The sequence below is a fragment of the Cetorhinus maximus genome, chromosome 16 (assembly GCF_964194155.1).
Source record: "Cetorhinus maximus chromosome 16, sCetMax3.hap1.1, whole genome shotgun sequence".
NCBI lineage: Eukaryota > Metazoa > Chordata > Chondrichthyes > Lamniformes > Cetorhinidae > Cetorhinus > Cetorhinus maximus.
The window spans coordinates 6,374,569-6,389,784 of NC_135894.1; the positions used below are offsets into that span (position 1 = coordinate 6,374,569).

Below are 15,216 nucleotides of genomic sequence, written 5' to 3' on the forward strand. Positions count from 1 at the left end.
CTCTCTCTCTCCCCCACGTGACCCGCCGCAGCGTCACACCCCCTTTCCGAGCTGAGACGCCGCGCCTGCGCCCAGCCGCCACTGAGCCGCGTTCCCTTAGCAACGGGCCGGGCCCGGCTGATGAGCCGCCTTGTTTTCAGTGTCGGGGGAGCCGGGAGCCCCGTAATTGAGAGTGTCCGCGCTCGGGGGAGGGGGAACCAGCAACACAGTCCGGGGCTGAGTCTCTGTGACCCTGGGCATTGTTCCTGACCCTAAAATAAAAATAACAGATATAAAGGTAACCGACATCAGACAAGGGGTAAAGTATCTGAAAGGTGGGCTGTCCCGGATCAAAGCGGCCGAATGGCCACCCCAGCTCCAGGAGCCGGAAATGTACCCCCCGCCAGCCGGCCCGGCCCGGCCCGGCCAGGCCCCGGAGGTAAAGCGGGCTCTGAGTTCTGGCAGCGGGAACAGGAGGAGCCATTCAGCCCCTCCAGCCTGAGCCGCCCATTCACACAGATCATGACTGATCCGGGAGACAAACTCCATCCGGCCGCCTGGACTTCATATCCACAGCCTCGGGCAGCAACAATATCCCCATCTCAGGCTGAACATTATTCACTCAGCTAATGTCTGCTGCTTTACGTGTGAGAGACTTCCCCACTTCCACCAGCCTTTGTGTGAGGAAGCGGTTCCTAACTTTCTCTCCTCAATATCCTGACTCTGACATTAAGATATTTGTCCCCTTGTCCTGGGCTCCCCCACCAGTGAGTAAAGTTTCTGTCTCCTGACCAATCCCTTTAAACACACTAAAATCCTCTGTCAGAGCTGGCAGTTGGAGAGGGGACAGGATGTGGACTTACTTGTGCCCCCACTCCTTCAGATAATTCCTTCCAGATCATCATAACTCAATGTTTAAAATAAAAACTCTCCTCCCTCTGCTTCTTTTACCACAATTACAGAATACCATTAACCTGTCGTCCTCTGCCTCCCACCCTCTGTCATTCGAAACATTTATGTTAGTGGAAATCCTTTCGCCCTCACTATCAAAACATTGTTCATTTAAAACTTCTCTGTTCAATCTCCCTTCTCTGCGCTGAGGAGAACAGCAATAGTTTCCCCAGTTTCTTCACATAACTGAAGTTTTTTTCTCTTTTATGAGATGTGACTGGCAAGGTCAGCATCTGTTGCCCATCCCTAATTTCCCTTGAGAAGGTGGTGCTGAACCAGCTTCTTGAACCGCTGCAGTTCATTTGGTAATGTTCCTGATTCCTGGTACTGTTGTGGGAATCCGGTCCAGGGACCCAGAATTGGACGCAGCTGAGGCGGAACCGATGACTGAAAACATAACTTTTAACATAACTTCCTCGTGTTTGTAACTTATAGATTTGTTTATGAAGCTGAAGATTCCTAGCTTTAAAAACACTTGTCTCAACTTGTCGTGTTATCTTTCAACATCTGTGTTTGTTATCCCCCAGGTGTCGCTGTTCCTGCAATACCATTAACATTGTACCTCAAATTAACATTATTTTTAATTTGAAGGGATCAGTTGCATATCTGGAATCTCTAATTGAATAAGTAGAAAGCAGTGGCAGGATAAGTTTGCAGATTGATTTTGGGAAATGGAGAAGGTGGTGTTTGTAAATTCAGACAAGGGAAGGAGGTGGTTTTTGAGACTGTTCATGCTCCATTATAAGATCCTTCTCTCTCTCTGTCTTGTTCCAGCTGTTCCTATTTACACCTGTAATCTGATTGACCCAGTGTGCGAACTCAATTACTGCTGTGACACTGACTGCTCCTCCACAGACATCAATGCCTTCCCTTTCTGTTTGCCAGGCAATGAATTGTAAGTGTCTATTAGAGTGTTACTATATTGGCTCTGAATCAGGAGATGCCTCGATTTTAATTAAGAATGTAAAAAATTGGAGCAGGAATCGAATATATGGCCCCTTGAGCCTACTCTGCCATTCAATATGATCAGGGCTGCTCCTTTGTCTCAACTCCACTTTCCAGCCCGCTCCTCATTTCGCTTAATTTCATGAGAGATCAAACATCTCAATCTCAGTCTTGAATATACTCAACAATGCAGCATCCACAACCTCTCGGGTAGAGAATTCCAAGGATTCACAACATTTGTGTCTCCTTATCTCATTCTTAAAAGAGCCACTCCTTGTTTTGACACTGTGCCCCCATTTTCTAGATTCCCAAAGTAGGGGAAAGAACCTCTCAGTGTCTACACTGTCAAGCCCCTTCAGACTCTTGTATGTTTCAATGAGATCACCTCTCATTGTTCTCAACTCAGAATAGGCCCAACTTACTCAACCTGCCATCATAGAACAACCCTCTCATCATCCTGTTGACATTCCTACAAAGCCCCTCTTTTCCCTATCCCTGTAACCTCTTCCAGCCCGACAATTCTCATCCTCCTAATCGCGTAACTCCATGGCAATCACATCTGCAGTAAATGTTTGCGGCTCGAACAACTTTAGCTCAGAGTCATTGAGCTGCAGGCCGCACTGCAGACTGTGTAACACATTAGGGAGGGGGAGAGTTACCTGGATACTTTCTGCCTGGAGGCAGTCACATCTCTGAGGACAGGGTCTTCTGATTTGGGCAGTGGTCAGGGACAGGAGAGTGTGACTGCGAATGAGGAAGGTAAGGGAACCCTGAACGCAGGGGCTCAGCCTTTGCAATTGTCCAGCAGCTTTGAGGTTCCCTCAGCTTGTTTGGATGAGAGTGGGGGCTGCAGGTTTGATGCCCTTACCGAGCATGGCACCTATATACCAAATTAAGAAACAGAATCTCAAAGGTAACAATCTCTGGATTATAACATGCACCACATGAAAATTGGCATAGGGCAAATAAGATTAGAAAAATCAATATGTGGCTCAAAGTCTGGTCCTGGTTCGTGAGGCACTAGCACCACTATTGGGGAAAGTAGGATCTGTACCGTTGGGACGGTCTACACCTGAACCATGCTGTCAAGCCATTGTTTCCAGGACTGTTACTGACCTCATCTCCTCTGGAGATCTTCCTTCCACAGCTTCCAACCTAATAATCTCCCAACCTCGGACGGCCCTCTTCTACCGCCTACACAAAATCCACAAACAGGACTGTCCTGGCAGACCGATCGTGTCAGCCTCTTCCTGCCCCACAGAACTCATATCTTGCTAACTTGACTCCATTCTCTCTCCCCTTGTCCAGTCCCTTCCCACCTACATCCGTGATTCCTCTGAGACCCTACATCATATCAACAATTTCGAGTTCCCTGGCCCCAACCGCCTCTTCTTCACCATGGACCTCCAATCCCTCTACACCTCCATCCCCCACTGGGATGGTCTGATGGCTCTACGCTTCTTCCTCGAAAAGAGCCCAAACAATCCCCTTCCACCACTACTCTCCTCCGTCTGGCTGAACTTGTTCTCGCACTGAACAATTTCTCCTTAAACTCCTCTCACTTCCTCCAAATAAAAGGTGTGGCTATGGGTAGCCGCATGGGCCCCAGTTATGCCTGTCTCTTTATGGGGTATGTGAAACATTCCTTGTTCCAGTCCGACTCCGGCCCCCTCCCACAACCCTTTCTCCAGTACATTGATGATTACTTCGGTGCTGCTCCATTCTCTCGTCTGGACCTGGAAAAATGTATTAATTTTGCTTCCAATTTCCACCCCATTTTCACATGGTCCATCTCTGACACTTCCCTTCCCTTCCTTGACCTCTCTGTCTCACTTTCTGGTGATAGATTGTCCACCAATATCCATTACAAGCCAACCGACTCCCACAGCTACCTCGACTGCAGCTCCTCACACCCCGCTTCCTGCAACAACTCCATCCCATTCCCTCAGTTCCTGTTCCTCCGTCGCATCTGTTCTGATGATGCCACTTTCAAAAACAGTTCCACTGACATGTCTTCCTTCTTCCTTAACCGAGGTTTTCCACCCACGGTGGTTGACAGGGCCCTCAACCATATCCGGCACATCTCCCACGCATCTGCCCTCACACCTTCCTCTCCCTCCCAGAAACATGATAAGGTCCTCCTTGTCCTTACTTATCACCCCACCAGCCTACGCATTCAAAGGATCATCCTCCGCGATTTCCGCCAACTCCAGCATGATGCCACCACCAAACACATCTTCCCTTCACCCCCCTGGCGGCATTCCACAAGGATCGTTCCATCCGGGACACCCTGGTCCACTCCTACATCAACCCCTACACCTCAACCCCCTCCCACGGCACATTCCCACGCAACTGCAGAAGGTGCAACACCTGCCCCTTTACTTCCCCTCTCCTCACCGTCCAAGGGCCCAAACACTCCTTTCATGCGAAGCAGCATTTCACTTGCACTTCCCTCAATTTAGTCAACTGCATTCGCTGCTCCCAATGTGGTTTCCTCTACATTGGAGAAACCAAACGCAGACTGGGTGACCGCTTTGCGGAACACCTTCGGTCTGTCCGCAGGCATGATCCAGACTTCCCTGTTGCTTGCCATTTCAACACTCCACCCTGCTTTCATGCCCACATGTCCATCCTTGGCCTGCTGCATTGTTCCAGTGAAGCTCAACACAAACTGGAGGAATAGCACATCATCTTCACAATAGGCACTTTACAGCCTTCCAGACTGAATATTGAGTTCAACAATTTTAGATCATGAACTCTCTCCTCCATCCTCACCCCCTTTCCAATCCCCTTTTTTTTCGAATAATTTATATAGATTTTTCTCTTCCCACCTATTTCCATTATTTTAAAATATATTTCCATCCATTCTTTTATCTCTTCCTTTTGGCCTATTTTGATTCATTCACCCCACCTCCACTAGGGCTATCTCTACCTTGCTTGTCCTTTCTACCCTTAATTAGCACATTCCTTAGATAATATCACCACCTTAAACAAGTCTTTGACCTTTTGTCTGTGACGTCTTTTGATTATCTCCACCTATCACTGGCCCTTTATCCAACTCTACCTGTCCGACCACCACCACCCCCCTTACACCAGCTTATATTTCACCTCTCTTCTATTTTTACTTAGTTCTGTTGAAGAGTCATATGGACTTGAAACGTTAACTGTGTTCCTCTCCGCAGATGATGCCAGACCTGCTGAGTTTTTCCAGGTATTTTTATTTTTGTTTTGGATTTCCAGCATCCGCAGTTTTTTGCTTTTACCTGCTTTTATATTCTAGTCCTCTCGAATTAAATGCCAACATTGCATTTGCCTTCCTAACTACCGACTCAACCTGCAAGGTAACCTTAAGAGAATCCTGGACTAGGTCTCCCAAGTCCCTTTGCACTCCAGATTTCTGAATTCTCTCCCCATTTAGAAAATAGTCTGTGCCTCTATTCTTCCTACCAAAGTGCATGACCTCACACTTCCCCATGTTGTATTCCATCTGCCACTTCTTTGCCCATTCTCCTAACGTGTCTAAATCCTTCTGCAGCCTCCTCAATACTACCTGTCCCTCCACTTATCTTTGTATCATCTGCAAACTTAGCCAGGGTGCCCTCAGTTCCTTCATCTAGATCATTCATGTATAAAGTGAAAAGTTGTGGTCCCAACACTGACCCCTGCGGAACTCCACTAGTCACCGGCCGCCATCCTGAGAAGGATCCCCTTATTCCCACTCTCTGTCTTCTGCCAGACAGCCAATCTTCTATCCATGCTAGTACCTTTCCTCTTAACACCATGGGCTCTTATCTATGAGTTGCCTCCTGTGTGGCACCTTGTCAAAGGCCTTCTGGAAGTCCAAGTGGATAACATCCATTGGCTCTCCTTTGTCTAACCTACTCGTTACCTCCTCAAAGAATTCTAACAGATTTGTCAGGCTTGACCTCCCCTTGATGAAACCCTGCTGACTTTGCCCGATTTTACCATGCACTTCCAAGTATTCAGAAATCTGATCCTTAATAATGGACTCAAAAGTCTTAACAACAACCGAGGTCAGGCTAATCGGCCTGTAATTTCCCGTCTTTTGCCTCACTCCCTTCTTAAAGGAATTGTCAATCTCTGCACTATGTCCAAGTGTGAAATTCATTCTGAGGCACACGGACTCGAAACGTTAACTGTTTTTCTCTCCACAGATGCTGCCAGACCTGCTGAGTCTTTCAGGATTTTCTGTTACAATTTCGCATTTCCAGCACCTGTAATATTTTGCTTTTATATGATTGAATGTTTCTGTGTCTGGTACTGCCTGTGAGCTGGAACATTTCAATGTCTGTCAATCTCTGTTACTGTCAGACTCTCTAATCTGTGTCAATGTGGGATTCACTCTGTTTCTCTCTCTGCTGTTTTGGTGACTATGATATTCAAAGTGCAGCTGAGGGAGGAGCATCTGAACCGACTGCGCATGCCCGGCGCTGGTAGCCAATCAATATTCACTGGAAAGGGGGCGGGGCCGAAACATTACTGCGCATGCGCTGGTATATCATTCTCCCGCGCATGCGCGTTGCTGCTTCCTTCCATGATTCGGGGAATTTCCAGTGAGCGGTTTGTTTATAATAAACATAGAAACTCTTGGAAAAACAAAGCTCGTCCAGCTGTGTCTGTGGAGGGATCTCATTACTGGAATCACAACTTCATTGTTAAATAAAAACACCTGTCTGGATGTTCAGGGTTAACCTCCCTCTTACTGAGCTCTGCACACGTGATGGTGCTTTTGTTATTTCCATTTTCAGTTATTTTTGCTTAGCCATTTCCTCTATTTCCAGAATAACAATCTGACAGATTCAGTACAAGAGGCAGATGGTGGGGACATCAACTGGTGGAGGGAAATCCTGAGGGAAGGGGACAGGGAGACTTGTGGAGACAGACAAAGGCAGACGGATGTGGGAGGCACAAAATGACAGGTCCGGGGCAAACTGATGGGGTGAAGCAGAGAAGAGGAAATAGAGAGAGAGAGAGAGAGAGAGAGACAGTGAGGGAGTCAGGCAAGGGACATAGAAAGAGACCAATGCGGGAAGGCATCCGGGATGGGGGGTGGGTGTGGGAGAGATGAGAGGCAGGCATAGAGGTCGACAGCACAGAAAAAGGCCCTTCGGCATCGAGTCTGTGCTGGTCAAACAAGTTCCTAACTATTCTAATCCCATTTTCCAGCATCAGGTCCGTAGCCTTGTATGCCATGGCATCGCAAGTGCACATCCAAATGCTTCTTAAATGTTTTGAGGGTTTCTGCCTCTACCACCCTTTCAGGCAGTGAGCTCCTGATTTCCACCACCCTCTGGGTGAAAAAATTCTTCCTCACATCCCCTCTAAACCTCCTGCCCCTTACCTTAAATCTATGCCTCCTGGTTATTGATCCCTCCACCAAGGGGAAAATTTCCTTCCTGTCTACCCTATCTCTGCCCCTCATATTTTTTTAAAATCTGAATCATGTCTCCCCTCAATTTCCTCTGCTCCTGGGAAAATAACCCCAGTCTATCCAATCTCTCCTCATAACTAAAATTCTCCAGCCCAGGAAATATCCTGGTAAATCTCCTCTGCACTCTCTCTAGTGCAATCACATCCTTCCTATAATGCAGATTCTGGAACTGCGCGCAATGCTCTAGCTGTGGCCAAACCAGCGTTATATACAGTTCCAGCATAACCTCCCTCCTCTTATATTCTATGCCTCGGCTAATAAAGGCAAGCATCCCATATGCCTTCTCAATCACCTTATCTACCTGTCATGCTACCTTAAGGGACTGGTGGACCTGCACGCCAAGGTCCCTCTGATCTTGGGTACTTCCCAGGGTCCTACTATTCATCATGTATTCCCGTGCCTTGTTTGTGCTGCCCAAGTGCATCACCACACACTTACGGGATTGTATAAAGATATTCAGGATTAAATTCCATTTGCCACTGATCAGCCCACCTGACCAGCCCATCTATATCCTTCTGTAATCTAAGGCTATCCTCCTCAGTATTTACCACCGCAACAATTTTCATGTCATCCGCGAACTTGCTGATCAACCCTCCTACATTCAAGTCTAACTTGTTTATATATAACACAAACAGCAAGGGTCCCAACACTGATCCTTGTAGAACCCCACTGGACACAGGCATCTAGTCACAAAAACACCCCTCGACCATCACCTTCTGCTTCCTGCCACTCAGTCAATTCTAGATCCAATTTGCCAAATTGCCTTGGATCACATAGGCTCTTACCTTCGTTATCAGTCTCCCGTATGGGAGCTTATCAAAAGCCTTGCTGAAGTCCAAGTAGACTATGTCAAATGCATTTCCCTCATCTACACATCTGGTCACCTCTTCGAAAAATTCAATCAAATTGGTCAGACATGACCTCCCCTTAACAAAACCCTGCTGACTGTCCTTGTTTAATCCCTGCCTCTCCAAGTGTAGATTAATTCTGTCCCTCAGGATGGCTTCCAATAGTTTCCCCACCACTGAGGTTAGACTGACTGGCCTGTAGTTCCCTGTTTTAATCCTTCCTCCCTTTTTGAATAACGGTACCACATTAGCTGTCCTGCAGTCCTCTGGCACCTCTCCTGTGGCCAGACAGGTATTGAAAATTATTGCCAGCACCCCTGCTATTTCCTTCCTTGCCTCATTCAAAAGCCTGGGATACATTTCATCCAGGCTCAGAGACTTATCTACTTTTAAGCCTGCCAGACCACTTAGAACCTCCTCCCTTTCTATGTTAATTTCTTTAATTATATCCCAGTTCTTCTGCCTGATTTCCATAGCTACGTCGACCCTCTCACTGGTGAACACCGACACAAAGTATTCAGTTAGAAACCTACCTATGTTTTCCGGTTCCACACACAAATTACCACTATGGTCCTTAATTGGCCCTACTCTTTCCCCAGTTATCCTCTTATTCTTAATGTACTTGTAAAATAACTTTGGATTTTCCTTTATTTTACCTGAAAATGTTTTTTCATGCCCCCTTTTTGCTCTCCTAGTTTCCTTTTCAATTTCCCCTCTACAGATTCTATACTCCTCAAGGGCTTCCGCAGTTTTGCGCCCTTGGTATCTGCCATAAGCCTTTCTTTTTCTCTTTATCCAATCCTTTATATCCCTTGACATCCAGGGTTCCCTGAATGTGTTGGTCCCACCCTTTATCTTTATTGGAATATGTTGGCCCTGTACTCTCCCCATTTCCATCTTGAATGAGTCCCACTGCTCTGACGCAGATTTACCTAAAAGTAGCTGCTCCAAGTCCACTCTGGCCAAATTGAATCTGATCTTATTAAAATCGGCCTTCCCCCAATTTAGAACTCTGGTTTCTGGCCCATCTTTGTCCTTTTCCTTAACAACCTTGAATCAAATGGAGTTTTGATCACTATCTGGAAAATGCTCCCCCACCTCTACAACTTGCCAGGCTTCATTCCCTAAAATTAAGTCCAGGACCATTAGGACCTTCTACGTACTGGCTTAAAAGCTCTCATGGATGCATTTAAAAAATTCACTTCCTCTAAACCTATCACAGTCTGACTAATCCAGTTCATGTTGGGGAAGTTGATATCCCACACTATTACTACTCTATTATTTTTACATTTCTCTGTAATTTGCCTACATATCTGCTCTTCTATTTCTCTCTGACTGTTTGGGGGCCTATAGTACACTCCCAGCAATGTGATTGCAACTTTTTTGATTTTCCGTTCTACCCATATAGCTCCATTTGAGGAACCTTCTAAGATGTCATCCCTCCTTACTGCTGTAATTGATTCCTTAATCAATATTGATACCTTTCCTCTTTTACCTCCTTCCCTGTCTTGCCTGAAGACCCTATATCCTAGAATATTGAGCTGCCAATCCTGCCCCTCTCTCAACCATGTTTCTGTGACAGCAATGACATCATACTTCCATGTGTTAATTTGTGCCCTCAACTCATCAGCCTTATTCGTCAGACTCCTTGCATTAAAATAAACACCATCCAACCGTGGCAGAATCCTTTGTGCCTTAACTGGCCTACAATTTCTATGCCTTCCAGACTCACTTGCTCTGTCATCTAATTTTGGCTAAATTTGGTTATTACCATAGGCTGCATAAAGAATCTTTTTCCTCACATTCCCTTGCATCTCTTGCCCAAAACCTTAAACCTGTATCTCCAAGTCCTTGTGCCATCAATTAAGGGTAACAGCTGTTCTTTGTCTACCTTATTTAAGTCTGTCACAAACTTGCACACCTCTACCAGATCTCCCCTCAGCCTCCTTTGGTCCAAGGAAGAAACCCCAGATTCTCAAACCTAACCTAAATCCCTGGAACCATTCTGGTAAATCTCCACCGCATCCTTCCAAGGACCTTTACATCCTACCTAAAGTGTGGTGACCAGAACTGGAACACAATACACACATTGTGACCTAACCAGTTCAGCAATACATCCCTGCTTTTTTACTCAATACCTTGATGATGAAGGCAAAGATCCCATATGCTTTTCTAACTGCTCTCCAAATATATCCTGCCAGCTTTGAAGATCTCTGCTGGTGAACCCCTAGGTCCCTCAGTCCCTGAACAGTCTTTTGAACTGTGACATTTAGTCTATACTTCCTGTCCCTTTCCCTTCTGGAAAAATGCATCACCTCACACTTCTCTGTATTAAATTCCAAATGCCTCTTGCCTGCCCATTCTGCTAACCTTTCTATATCCTGTTGCAGTCAATTGGTATCATCCTCACTGTTTGCAACATCCTCAAAATTTGGTAACATTTGACAATTTTTGAAATTTTACCCTATATGCCAATACCCAAGTTATTTATATATACATATATATATATATATATACATATATATGTATATATATATACTCTATATCTAAAAAGCAGTAATCCTCGCACTAATCCTTGTGGAACAACACTACCTTCCTCCATTCTGAAAAACAACCATTTACCATGAACATTTTGTTTTACGATCCTTAAACCAATATTTTATCCAAGCTTACAATGACCCTCCTACTCCATGAGCCTCAATTTGTAACCAACCTTTTATATGGTACATTGTCAAAGGCTTTCTTAAAATCCATATAGGCAGCATCCACTGCATTCCCTTTGTCAACCTTCTCTGCTATGCCATCAAAAAGAATCAATTTGATTAGTCAAGCAGTAACTATTAAATAAGATTTAATAAGACAGGTGGGAAAGAGAGACAGAAATGTGAAGACAACCTGGCTAGAATTACATAAGAAACAGCTTGAGGGATAGAAAGAGAGACCTGTGGATACAGATTGTGGGAGGATAGATGGGGGAGAAAGAGAGAAGCAGACTGGGAGTCAACTGGGGAGAGGCAGACTGGAAGCGAAAGCAGATGGAGGAGCTGGATGGGGGGACATGGAGAGAGAGATGTGAGATATACTGGGGGAATGGGGGCTTAGTGAATGAGAGGGATGGGTGGAGTCAAAGAGAAATAGAAGCATGAGTGGAGAGATAAGTTTTTGGGGGCCATATGATGGGGAGACAGATGGAGGATATACAGAGCCAGGGAAGATGGTTGAAAGATGGAGAGACAGACAAGGAAAGGATAGAGAGAGAGGTGCATGGGAGTGAAAGAGGGATATACAGATGCGCAAAGGGCAGAGAGAGGTGCAGAGGTACAGGGAGAGACAGAGAAATAGGGAGGCAGATGTGGGGATGGTAAGGCACAGACATGGGAGATAGACAAAGGATGAGACGGTGATAGAGACAGATTGGGGAGATAGACATGGCTGAGGTAAGACAGACATGGATATGGGAGACAGTGAGAGAGACAGATGAGGTAGACGGACAGAGAGGCGAATTGGGGAGACAGAGAAAGAAGGAGACAAAAACAAAAAACTACTGCGGATGCTGGAAATCCAAAACAAAAACAGAATTACCTGGAAAAACTCAGCAGGTCTGGCAGCATCGTTGGAGAAGTAAAGAGTTCACGTTTCGAGTCCTCATGACCCTTCAGCAGAACTGAGTAAAGTTAGGAGAGGGGTGAAATATAAGATGGTTTAACGTGGGTGTTTGGGGGGGTGGGGGGTGGGGGGGGAGAGAAGTTGGGGGTGGGGTGGTTGTAGGGACAAGCAAGCAGTGATAGGAGCAGCTAATCAAAAGATGTCACAGACAAAGGAACAAAGAGATGTTAAAGGTGGTGATATTATCTAAGAGAATGTGCTAATTAAGAATGGATGGCAGGACACTCAAGGTACAGCCTAGTGGGGAGAGGGTAGAAAGACTGACAGGGCATTACAGGTATAGATTTAAAAATAATGGAAATAGGTGGGAAAAGAAAAATCTATATAAATTATTGGAAAAAACAAATGGAAGGGGGAAGAAACGGAAAGGGGGTGGGGATGGAGGAGGGAGTTCAAGATCAAAAGTTGTTGAATTCAATATTCAGTCCGGAAGGCTGCAAAGTGCCTAGTCGGAAGATGAGGTGCTGTTCCTCGAGTTTGCGTTCGGCTTCACTGGAACAATGAATGCAACAAGCCACGGACAGACATGTGGGCAAGAGAGCAGGGTGGAGTGTTAAAATGGCAAGCGACAGGGAGGTTTGGGTCTTTCTTGCGGACACTAGAGCTGTGCCTTGAGTGCCCTGCCATCCATTCTTAATTTGCACATTCTCTTATAGAATATCACCACCTTTAACACCTCTTTGTTCTTTTGTCTGTGACATATTTTGATTATCTGCTCCTATCACTGCATGCTTGTCCCTACAACCACCCACCCCCCTCAACTTCTCTCCCCCACCTTAAAGCAGCTTATATTTCACCCCTCTCCTAACTTTACTCAGTTCTGCTGAAGGGTCATGAGGACTCGAGACGTCAACTCTTTTCTTCTCCACCGATGCTGCCAGAAATGCTGAGTTTTTCCAGGTAATTCTGTTTTTTACAGAGAAACAAGGGGCAGGTTTAAAGAGAGACAGAGAGATGGGGCACCAGGCGGAAGAAAGACAGCAAGAGAATAAAAGGGCAGATGGAGAGATACAGATGTGAGGAGATATATAAGGGGACTGAGCGAAAGTGACGGGCAGGGGAGACAGAAAAAGAGAGAGGTAGACGTGGGCAGCTGGAGAAAGTGTTTAATGGTGCAAACTGATAGAGTGGGAAATATGGGACAAAGGAAGAGAGTAAATCAGATCGTGGACACAAAGGTGTAGACAGATTGGGTGATATAGGGTATGAGCTGCAAGTGGGGATAACGTGGGGTGAGATACAGGAAGAGAGAGAGAGATGCAGACAGTGGGGGAGGCTGATGAGGAGACAGTACCACATGCACATGTGGGAGACAGAGAGTAAGACAGATCACCACAGACCGATACCACATGGACTGCAGTGATTCAGGAAAGCAGCTCACCACCACATTCTCAAGGGCGATTAGGGATGAGCAATAAATGTTGGCCTAGCCAGCAATGCCCACATCGCGTCAACGAATAGAAAAAAAAGATCAGAGGTTGACAGATGTGAGGAGGTGGCGGGAAGCCAGTGGCGGGACAGTAATCAAAACATTTTCACCCAAATTCTAGCTATTTGCTGTAAGCCCAGGAGGACAGGCCACGGATCTGGGGAAAGTGACATTCTACATCACATTGGCATTGTCATCACATTTTATATCCTGTAATAATTAGATCTCCCAATGAATGATGGAGTGAAGGACACAGCTGGAAGTAAACAGGGATTGTAGACTGAGGAGGAACAGGTGAACCAGCAAAGGATTGAGAGAGAACCAACTGGAGAGAACCTTTCCAATTCAAAGAGTTGTCATAGACTGACTTGGGGAGAAAGGTGAGAGGAGGAACTATTTACTCGATAAACATTGGTCCTGTAGACAGTATACAAAGATTACAAGGTAAGGCAGGAATTGGCGAGAATGAGACTGAGAGAGTCTGGCCACCCAGCACAATTATCCAGCATGAGGCGGTACAATGGATTTGAACTGAGATCATTTTCTGTCACAAAACACAGTCACAAGTGAATTTTAGACACCCCACTGACCCAGCCCACACCCCACTGACCCAGCCCACACTCCACTGACCCAGCCCACACCTGTGCCACCCTGACACAGCCCACACCCCACTGACCCAGCCAACACCTGTGCCCCACTGACCCAGCCCACACCTGTGCCCCACTGACCCAGCCCACACCCCACTGACCCAGCCCACACCTGTGCCCCACTGACCCAGCCCACACCCCACTGACCCAGCCCACACATGTGCCCCCATGACCCAGCCCACACCCCACTGACCCAGCCCAAACCTCACGGACCCAGCCCACACCCCACTGACCCAGCCCACACCTGTACCCCACTGACCTGGCCACTTGAAATTTCTCTGAAATCTGCTTCCATTACTCCTTCATGTTGTGCACCCAGATTTTAAACAACCCACTGATTTTTTTTTCAATTCTCCTCCCGTTCTTTTGCCAATTACTTTAAATCGTTGCCTACACTTGCCATTCGCTTGATTCTTCTCTTCTTCCATTAAAACCCCTGCACTTTGAATCTCTCTGCCCTGCCTGCTCTTCACCTTCCCTGTTCTAAAGAGAACAATCCAAGTTTCTCCAATCTCTCCATGTAAAAGATGCCCCTCATTCCTGGCATCATCCTGGTAAATTTCCTCTGAATCCAATCCAAGGCCTTGATATTGTTCCTGAAATGTGGTTCTGAGAATTGTAGTGTTACTGACAGGAGGGGATTGAATTTAAGCAGCCCTGATTTCTCCTCTCACCACCCGTCCATGAACAGAAAGCTGTTTTGATTTTGATTTTCTCCTTTATAAGCAGTGGTGTATTTCCCAACCCCTCAGCTTTGGTGTGATGCAGTTTCTATTAATAACCCCAGAGGAAGGGTGAACTCAGAGCATTAGTTTATTTACACACACTCAAAAGGCTTGAGGGGGGTGTCGCTATGTAGCTCCCTGTGCATTCATACAATAAATAAGGGATAGAGAAAGATTGATTTACAGGGCAAAGACCACAGAGCAAAGTATTGTTTCACATGAGTCCAGAATCAAAAGCTCAGTGATGAATTCCTTCACAGAGGTCGGCAGGCTGAGCTGATGTTGGATAATTCATGTTTCCAGTAGAGTTGACTTCTACAATGAGACAGGTTTGCAGAGATGAATTAGCCTTGTCGGCGATGGCATTGAAGTCCGGAAGTTCTAGTAGAAACAGTGTCGATGGGGGCAGGCATTCAAACCTGGACAGATGAAAGGAAAATAAAAGATGTAAAGAAATGAAATGAGGACAAAAAATAAGAAATATGTAAGAACAGAAGTGCCGGTTAGTGTGTAGAAATCACAGAGTATAAAGTACAAATTCAATGAGTTGCAGGTGCATAGTTAACTTGGAGGT

The 15,216-nt window shown here is 46.0% G+C and overlaps 1 pseudogene; it reads left to right on the forward strand.

Annotated features, from left to right (window-relative positions):
- The first annotated feature begins 342 nt into the window (after nt 1–342).
- Nucleotides 343–15,216, forward strand: part of LOC144692006 (NACHT, LRR and PYD domains-containing protein 3-like) — a 98,068-nt pseudogene continuing 83,194 nt past the window's right edge.